At 25.8% G+C, this 10,458-nt stretch overlaps 1 long non-coding RNA gene and 1 pseudogene across 1 annotated transcript; both read left to right on the top strand.

The window, feature by feature from the left end:
• The first annotated feature begins 4,191 nt into the window (after positions 1–4,191).
• LOC126552943 (uncharacterized) lies at positions 4,192–4,763 on the top strand (annotated as a pseudogene).
• Positions 4,764–6,363: 1,600 nt separating this feature from the next.
• On the top strand, positions 6,364–7,978 carry LOC126552025 (uncharacterized). Its single transcript, XR_007605881.1, has 3 exons — positions 6,364–6,554; positions 6,814–6,907; positions 7,185–7,978. It is a non-coding gene; the product is annotated as an uncharacterized LOC126552025 (long non-coding RNA).
• The last annotated feature ends 2,480 nt before the right edge of the window (positions 7,979–10,458 follow it).

Here is a 10,458-nt window from a genome sequence, read left to right as displayed (position 1 = left end):
TGATGTTGTTGGTGTATTGCCGAAAGAAATATACCATCTGTGTAGTGAATAATATATATATAATATAATAAAACGGTATAATTTTCAACGTATGTTTAGAATTTAAAATAAAATAAGGAATAATTAATTATGACCCTTAGGACTCAAGCAAACAATTATAATAAAGACTACGGCCCTTCTGGCCAAACATGTAAGAATAATAATAATATTTGCCTGTTTGGGACGACCGAACAATAAATAAATTGGTAAAAATAAATAATAATAATAACTTACAAATTAGTCGGTGCACCGCTGGCCAGCTGCTACATATTGACTATGATAGATATATAAAAAATCTTAGGTATTTACAAAGTAGCTATATATGAGTCATAATATAAACAAAATGTATAATTTATTGTGGCATAGATTATAATACCAATAATAATACAATAAACAGAGTACAATTTCACTTACTATAGCTCGCTGTATTGCAGAGCTTATACTGCTTATAGTGTGCCAACCATAATATACTCGTAAAATAATAAATTACAATTTAACTATTATAGCTCGCTATATTTAGCGACATATTTACGATATAAGTACATATAAAACAGTATTTTAAAGTTTTTTAATCTTGCTTCTGCATATTTTTTGTTGTTTTAAATGGTTTTTAAAAATAAATATTTTTAATGAATCTTTATAAACTATAAGAGTCAATAAAAGTTAGGTTTGGGTAATCAATGCTGAACACTGTAATAAATTCGTTTTAACTATAAACTTCATGGGTCTTGACTCTCGAGTTTTTAGTATTTAGTATAAAAATGTATGATACCTATTGAACATTTCAATTTAAAGTGCTGCCGTGCTGGTCGACTTAAGAATTCCGTCCTTCTGCAATACATTATGGCGCAGGTAATCAGACTGACTTTATGATTCTTTATTTTATGTTCATATATTTTATTACATTTTGTTACAAGTCTGAAGTCACTACTCAAGAGACACATGTGCACATATTTAGTTTTTATTTAATATATTAAATATATATATAAGTATTATACAATATATAATACAATTTTGATTATTATTTTAACGTAAAGTAATAATAATAAATTAATAAAGTAGAAAAAAATTTGTTCAAGGGTACTTTTAAATTATACCTATATTAATTACTAGGTACGGCATTATCATTTATCAGTCTGTCCCTCATAATCTAATTGAGTATTATTCATTGATCTATCAATTATAATTTAAACCCTAGGTATTGTGGTATGAAACTTACCGATGACTAATTACCAATTAGAATCTACATGACTACATTAAATTATGTTAATGTGTATCACCAAAAGATAAAATCAAAATATATTTGGGCATTTCTATTCAAAGATTACTTTTTTTCATTAATTTATGTTCAAAATATTAAGCCATTGAATTGGTGGTTACTAATTAATAATTATAAATATAAGTATTTTGTTTAAATATTATAAATACTATAGTACTTATAATCAATGATATTATGTATAGGTATATAAAAAAAAATACACTACTGTAGTATCATATAATATACTGGCAATGTGCAATTTAAAAAAAAAATTATCTGTTTAAATTTTATTATGTGTGTAAACATACCTACTTCAATTTAAATTTGCTAATAAATCATAATATTTTCATACACTTTATACCTACTGTATTTTTTTTGAGATTTTTAGGGCGTTAAAATCTCAGCCTTAGACTTAAAACTATTTGTTGTAGATATTACTGTTGCTGTTTCAGTTGTGTCGTCGCGTAAGTTGTCGTTCTGAAATGAGACTCAAAATTTACTAGGAACCTATGCGGCCGAATATTATGTCATCGTCGGTATCCGAACAGTCCGGTGTTTGGCGGCGCTGCCGCTCTCCGCATGAAAATCGCAGAGGCAGTCATCGCCTCCGACTAGGCTCCTGGTACATGAATTCGGTCGATCGACCCCTAAGAACTAAACAGCGATTGGCGTGGTATTACAGCAATAATATTTCAATAATATTATAAAATATATTATTATACTTACTGATATTGTCGATGTCGATCAACATTTCTTGGGGTAACCGATGGAATTACGACCAGGAGTCTAGCCGGAACGACGAGCGCCGCCGTAATTTTTGGACGGCGAGTGCACCGCCGCCGAACACCGGTCTCTTCGGGCCGCGATGATGACGTATTCGGCCGTATAGGTTCCTAGTAAATTTTGAGTCTCATTTCAGAACGACAACTTACCCGACGACACAACCGCAACAGCAACACCAACAATAACAGATCGTGGCAACAATAATAGGTATTGATTGTTGTTGTTAATGTTATTGCATTCCGTGTACAATACACGACGACCGTGATTAAAATTTGCACCGCATTCTTGAGGAGTTATAACCTCGCCGTTTTCCAGCCGAGTAAAAGAGAAACAAAAATAGAAAAAAGGCCGAACGATCACGATTCACGACCGTATCATTAACGTAATAATGGTTGGAGGTTAGCAGGGATCGTGGGCGTTTTTTTTTCAAAATTATTGTAGTTCAATATTATATCAAATATATTGTACCTACTTCATTGCGGTATGGAATTATTAGCACCGTATGTAGTCCTGTATGGCTATACCGCACTATGAGGTACAACACACTACTGCGTGGACAACTGCTTTGATTTGCAGTATTATTCGGTTATAACTAGGGCTTGATGCCCTAAAAAATCTCAAAAAATGCCCTAAAAATGCAACAAAAAAAAATAAATAAATAACTTTAAAATAGGTACCTATAATCAGTATCACCCAAAACGCATTTTATGCATTTTATAAAGCAAAGTTTCGAAACACCAGAAAAAAAGATGCCTTTGCATCAAAATTCCAGACCTAGTAATAACATAGACATCAAATTTAAGAGTTGCATAATCGTATAAAACACAATGTTTTTTAAGATTTATAAATTTTTTATAACATCATGCAATTTATTGTATAGATATACCGCAATGACGTAGTGTTAAGTATTTCAATCTAAAATGCTCATGTAGGTATATAAAATGTACATTAATATACGTACATCGCTTTTGATATTGATTTGTCGTAAAAAAATAACCCAATGTACGAGTACAGTAAAAAAATTTCACTGCTTACATATTTTTAATATTATAGATCAATTGCAAATGTTATGGTTGAAAGTAAGTTATAAATTAATAAAAAAATTAATTAACAATTATTTTATTTTTAACACACTCGAAAGACACTTTAGCCACTACAGATTTGCAGAATCCATAAACAAGCATTGAATGAAAATTTGTCAAAAACTGTAAAATTTGTATAAGGTTCATCCATTGTATGGCTTACATTTATTATGGGTTTATATATTAGATTCTGAGCGAAGCGATGAATGTATTGGTTTTACAATGATGTTTTTTTTTTAATTTTTTTTTTTTGTGTCTGTCATCACCTTTTAGAATAGTAAAAATGCTTATATATTCTTCAACAGTAGCTTTTCTGGTAGGAAAGTAAATCTAGTTGGTATATTGCGGGGTGTAAATCTAAAAAATATATAAATACAGTGATTTTTACTGATATTATAAATTCAAATTTGGACAAAATTACATATTAAAAGAGAGAATAATAATTTTAATTATTTTGTTCGAATTTAAAAATATTATTTGTTGGTATATGAAACTTTAAGACTATATTATAGACTGACTGACCGTCTTTTCTCAGATTATACCTGTACATATTTTTACACTTTTTGTTTGCGAAAGCTCTCCTTTAATTTAATTTAATTTAATCCATTACCTATTATCGAGTACACTCCTCTGTACCATATATTCCTTTTCCTTGCATTTTCCAATCTTTGTTTTCATTTAATAGCAAGTCAAAAGGAAACAAGCTTGGATTTCTGTGGTGTTGGAGTTCCAGGACCAAGCACAGAAATTACTGTTGATGATTTGAATGCAAGTAAATGTAAGTAATCACAATTGTTTATTTATTTGCTAGTTACCATAATTTAAGATAAATAGTTATGAATTTCAATTATCCCTCAAAAAATAATAAAACAACATCATAAATAAATAAATTATACTAAATGAGCTTCTTTCTGTCCTATAATAAATTAAAACTTAAAACTTCTAATAAAATGATTTCTTATTTTAGATGATTCTAATGAAAAAGATTATTTAAAGTTTGTATGGAATAGGTCATCAACTGAATGCCTCATGAGTACCTAAGTCGAATTTGAGAAACATTTTAATAACGGTAGAAAAACAAAAATTCAAATATGGAATGATATTAGTGCTAAACTCAATAAATTTGGATTTTCTGTAACAGGTAACAATAAAATATCTATAATTATCACACTGAAATTTATAATTATTTTCTCATGTAGGTGAAATGTGCCAGTGAAAATGGAGGACACACACCACAACATATAAAAAATATAAAAGAAAAAAATTCAAAAACTGGTCGTGGACGGGATCATGGGAATATTTTGATAAGATGGAGTCTATTTTTTCTAAGGATCCTAGCTACACTCCATTAGTCACTATATCCTGTGGCATTAAGTCAGTAGAATGCCACATTGATTCTTCCTTTATATTCAAAAGATACTGGAGCAAGCACAGACTTAATGCCGCCAAGATCACCTGATGAACCATTAACAAAAAAACAAAAAACAAATAAAAAAAAAGTAGTTAGTGATCATCTTGAAAAAATAGCTAATCATATTACTGAATTTAATGAAATATTTAAAAATTTGGTTCAAACTGAATCTGAAAAAAATGATCTGCTTAAACGGTTTTTTAAATTTTTTTAATTTATATTAATTAAATTATAAATTGTGCAAACATATCTACAGGTAAATTTAAATTTATATTTTTTTTTATATTTTATTTATAAGGCACATTAGTCTTTACATTTTTAAAATATGTTAAATTATGAACTATAGGTGGGTACAATAAAAACAATCATCAATCTAACAAAATAATAAAACTTTTAATGATTATTACGGATTTGAACTTAAAAATGCAATAACTAAAATATATGATAGCCAACGGATCAATGACAAATGTATTAATAAGATAGGTACTGTAAACATTTATTATAGTTTTATGTCCTAAATTGGTACTCCAACAGGTACTATTTTTATTATATTTGTACTATGTAAACACACCATTTCCTTTTTACCTAGTTCATTTTAAATTTGCTAGTTAAAAAAAAAGTTTTCATTTGACACAGTTGAAACTATAATCATTAGATTCATTCTTAAGTGTAGAGTAACTATAATATAATTTATTGAATAAAATGTTTTCATGAAATATAAAAAATATAAAATATTTTTAAAATAGTCTATTTTATGTTTGTACAGTGTAAACACACCATTTCATTATTATATTGTTAATAGGCAATATAAACTTTCATATCACAAAGACCACAGTTGAAATTATGACTATTAGAATCACTATTAAATGTAGAAAAATTATAATTTAACATTTTGTACAAAATGGTAGTATTAAATTTAAAAAAAAAAAATATAATATTTTTAATTGTCAATATTATGTTTATACTGTGTAAAAACACTATTTCCTTTTTTTATTTTATTATTACGATTTATCTAAAGGAAAAAAATATGTTGTATAATGAATATATTCCAATATTTTTTATATATTTTTTTTTATATTAAAAGAATCATAATAATACAATCTTATTAAATACTGCAGGTCTGTTCTAAACAATTCTGCATACTTTTAGTCAATTTATAAAATTGTTTTATACTGCAAGAAGTGCAAGGTATAGAAGGTTAGAATTAGTTTTAGTTTATTTGTATAAATTTAAAATTATTTATTAGATACCTATATATTAATATTAATTAATAATTATCATTAAGACTGTTTAATAAATTAAATCGACAAGGTGTTTATAGCATCTTAATATTTTATTTAAAAAAATAGAAAAAAATAAATACATTAAAACCATAATTGTTATTATAATACAAAATTATAATTTCAAATGGAAGAGGACTGAATTAATAAATAGCACCAATATTATATTTTTGTTGTCTATTATATTTTTAATTTTGTTATATTGTGGCAGCTGATGGTTTATTGTTTTTTTTTTTACTTTTTAGTAGTATGAGATAGATAATTTACTTTTATAAGCATTTGAGCAAATATATCAGCGATTATGAATGAAAATAAATAATTATTTACAATTCGCTCTGTAAAAACGAAATGTTTTATCCATCGATGGTGGCGGTAACGCCAAACGCGACTGCTCGTTTTTAAGGTCGAGTCCGCGCTCCAGTATATCTTATCCATTTCAATGGTAATACGATATAAAATAGTGAAAACTGATAAGTGATAACTGATAATGATAACAACCGGTATATTATATTAAAATTTTAAATAAAAAACCGACACGACAATACTAGAAACAAATAAAATAAAATAAATTATAATCTAAAAGATTTATGAGACAGTACCTGATCGCCTAAAATACATTTCAAAACGTTAAATCAATGCCATTCACCAATCATGAGCAACCGTGAATAGTTGTTGTGAAGTACAGCTAAAATAAATAAATGGTAAGAATATTTCAATATATTTTTATTGTTTTGTTAATTTCGATAAATGATATTCTATAGCCGTCGTTGATTATAGCCCAGGCTATAATACATTGCACTTACGGAATTAACATACGAGGACTCGGATAATATTATACAACAATTAGGGACTAGACTGTTTTTAATTTAACAACCTTAAGATTAAAGTCCATAATATGATAAGCTATTAAATTAACTGAAGGTACAAGAGTGAACACAAATTAATCATATTTAATTTCAGATAGAAAAGAGGAACAGCTGAATGATTCCGGTACAACCGATAACAGCGAAGCAGTAATCGAAGAAAAAAACCGCCGAGCAGCACCTATTAACAAGTACAATCGCCATAAAACAAGGAAACTCATCACAGTTGAAAAAGGAATTGAAGCAATAGACGGAATATTATTTAATTTTTTGATACATAACACATGTTAGATTAGCAAAATAATTTTGTATTAGCAGTCTATACAAAACATATCTTTTAGATTTTGGAAAAACTAGTGCATCGCACCAAAACTTTTCTCAACTCTCCGAGTTTAATTTCTATCTTATTATTATTACATTTTTTAGGCCAACAAAATTAAATAACTCCTTGTATTTTATTTATTATAGAATAGCAATAACATGGTATACAAACACAGGAAACCCAATAAATACCAACATCACCTACAGAGAGACACAAGAACTACAGCAGTAACTATGCATATACTATCAAATGTGAACTAAATTTTTCTCACAAGTTTCAATCTGAAGACATAAGTGAACGTAAAATTAAATGAACAAGAAGGGACTAGGCTGATTTTTATAACTTATTGGGACACGAGGGCACAAAAATTAATCGTTTTTTCTTTTAGATAGACAAGATAAAATGCTGGATAATTCTAGCTAAACGTCAATAGCAGCAAAGGAGATACAGAGGAAATAACATATCTTGCAGCACAAATCCACAAGTACAAGAGAAATAAAACAAGAAAACCTAGAGTGGAAGCCATGATCAAGACAACCAGCTGAATATTATTTTATTATTTTGATATAAAACCCGTAACATTCGCCATCACCATTTTAAAAATTATTTTATATATAAACATCCCTGTAAGAATTACGTAAAATCAAAAACCAAATTCCATATAATAATAATTATAATGTGTGGAAATAAACAACCTCAATTCAGCATCATAATAAAAAACCCATTTTTCATCGAACACATTTGCAATAACTTCCATTAGAATCAATTTAAAAAGAGAGTAGATAATTAGAGTAAAACATTTTGTACAAAATGTTTCTTTCGAAATTTGAAAAAAAAAAAATATTATAAGTTTACATTTCACACAGCATATACAATAGCCTTTACAATTTTTAATAACTTTAGAATGACTCTAGCAATACTTTTTAAATAAAATGATAATGAAAAAAAAAAAAATACAATCTTCTTTTTATTTTAATATGTGTATATGTGTAAACATACCTACTTCAAATTAAATTTAATAATAAAAAAAAAAGTTTTCAATTCACACAGTTTATTCTATAATCATTAGATTCACTCTAAAGTGTTGAGTATTCATAATACAACTTATTGAATTTACTGGCAATGTGCAATTTCAAAAGTAAAACAATTTTCTTTTTAATTTTTAATATGTGTGTAAACATACCTACTTCAATTTAAATTTAATAATCAAAAAAAATGTTTTCAATTCAAACTGTTAAACCTATAATCGTTAGATTCAGTTTTAAATGTAGAGTAACCATAATATAACTTATTGAATATACCGGCAATGTGCAATTTAAAAAAAAAAAAAACAATTATATTTTTAATTTTTAATATGTGGGTAAATATACATACTTCAATTTAAATTTGCTAATAAAAAAAAATGTTTTCAATTAACACAGTTTATTCTATAATCATTAGATTCACTCTAAAGTGTTGAGTATTCATAATACAACTTATTGAATTTACTGGCAATGTGCAATTTCAAAAGTAAAACAATTTTCTTTTTAATTTTTAATATGTGTGTAAACATACCTACTTCAATTTAAATTTAATAATCAAAAAAAATGTTTTCAATTCAAACTGTTAAACCTATAATCGTTAGATTCAGTTTTAAATGTAGAGTAACCATAATATAACTTATTGAATATACCGGCAATGTGCAATTTCAAAAGAATACAAGAATCTCTTAAATTTTAAATACAAGTGTAAACATACCATTCTCAATTTAAATTTGCTAATAAAAAAAAATGTTTTCAATTCACACAGTTTAAACTATAACCATTAGATTAATTGTAAAATGTTGAGTAACTATAATATAACTTATCGAATATACTGCCAATGTGCAATTTAAAAAAAAAAACAATTATCTTTTTAATTTTTAATATGTGTGTAAACATACCATTCTCAATTTAAATTTGCTAATAAAAAAAAATGTTTTCAATTAACACAGTTTATACTATAATCATTAGATTCACTCTAAAGTGTTGAGTATTCATAATACAACTTATTGAATTTACTGGCAATGTGCAATTTCAAAAGAATACAAGAATATCTTAAATTTTTAATATATGTGTAAGCATACCATTCTCAATTTAAATTTGCTAATAAAAAAAAATGTTTTCAATTCACACAGTTTAAACAATAATCTTTAGATTCAGTTTTAAATGTTGAGTAACCATAATATAACTTATCGAATATACTGCCAATGAGCAATTTAAAACAAAAATCAATTTTCTTTTAAATTTTTAATATAAGTGTAAATATACCTACTTCAATTTAAATTTAATAATAAAAAAAAAAGTTTTCAATTCAAACAGTTTAAACTATATTCTTTAGATTCAGTTTTAAATGTTGAGTAACCATAATATAACTTATAAAATAAACGACAATGTGCAATTTTAAAAAAAATCAATTTTCTTTTAAATTTTTAATATAAGTGTAAATATACCTACTTCAATTTAAATTTAATAATAAAAAAAAAAAGTTTTCAATTAACACAGTTTATACTATAATCATTAGATTCACTCTAAAGTGTTGAGTATTCATAATACAACTTATTGAATTTACTGGCAATGTGCAATTTCAAAAGAATACAAGAATATCTTAAATTTTTAATATATGTGTAATCATACCATTCTCAATTTAAATTTGCTAATAAAAAAAAATGTTTTCAATTCACACAGTTTAAACAATAATCTTTAGATTCAGTTTTAAATGTTTAGTAACCATAATATAACTTATCGAATATACTGCCAATGAGCAATTAAAAAATAAAAATCAATTTTCTTTTTAATTTTTAATATGTGTGTAAACAAACCTACTCCAATTTAAATTTAATAATAAAAAAAAATGTTTTCAATTCACACAGTTTAAACTATAACCATTAGATTCAGTTTTAAATATAGAGTAACCATAATATAACTTATAGAATAAACTGGCAATGTGCAATTTAAACAAAAATCAATTTTCTTTTAAATTTTTAATATAAGTGTAAATATACCTACTTCAATTTAAATTTAATAATAAAAAAAAAAGTTTTCAATTCACACAGTTTAAACTAAAATCTTTAGATTCAGTTTTAAATGTTGAGTAACCATAATATAACTTATAAAATAAACTGGCAATGTGCAATTTTAAAAAAAAATCAATTTTCTTTTAAATTTTTAATATATGTGTAAACATACCTACTTCAATTTAAATTTAATAATAAAAAAAAATGTTTTCAATTAACACAGTTTATACTATAATCATTAGATTCACTCTAAAGTGTTGAGTATTCATAATACAACTTATTGAATTTACTGGCAATGTGCAATTTCAAAAGAATACAAGAATATCTTAAATTTTTAATATATGTGTAAGCATACCATTCTCAATTTAAATTTGCTAATAAAAAAA

Source organism: Aphis gossypii, chromosome X, assembly GCF_020184175.1.
Source record: "Aphis gossypii isolate Hap1 chromosome X, ASM2018417v2, whole genome shotgun sequence".
NCBI lineage: Eukaryota > Metazoa > Arthropoda > Insecta > Hemiptera > Aphididae > Aphis > Aphis gossypii.
The sequence above is the reverse complement of the archived record's forward strand: the minus strand, read 5'-3'. Positions and strand labels throughout refer to the sequence as shown.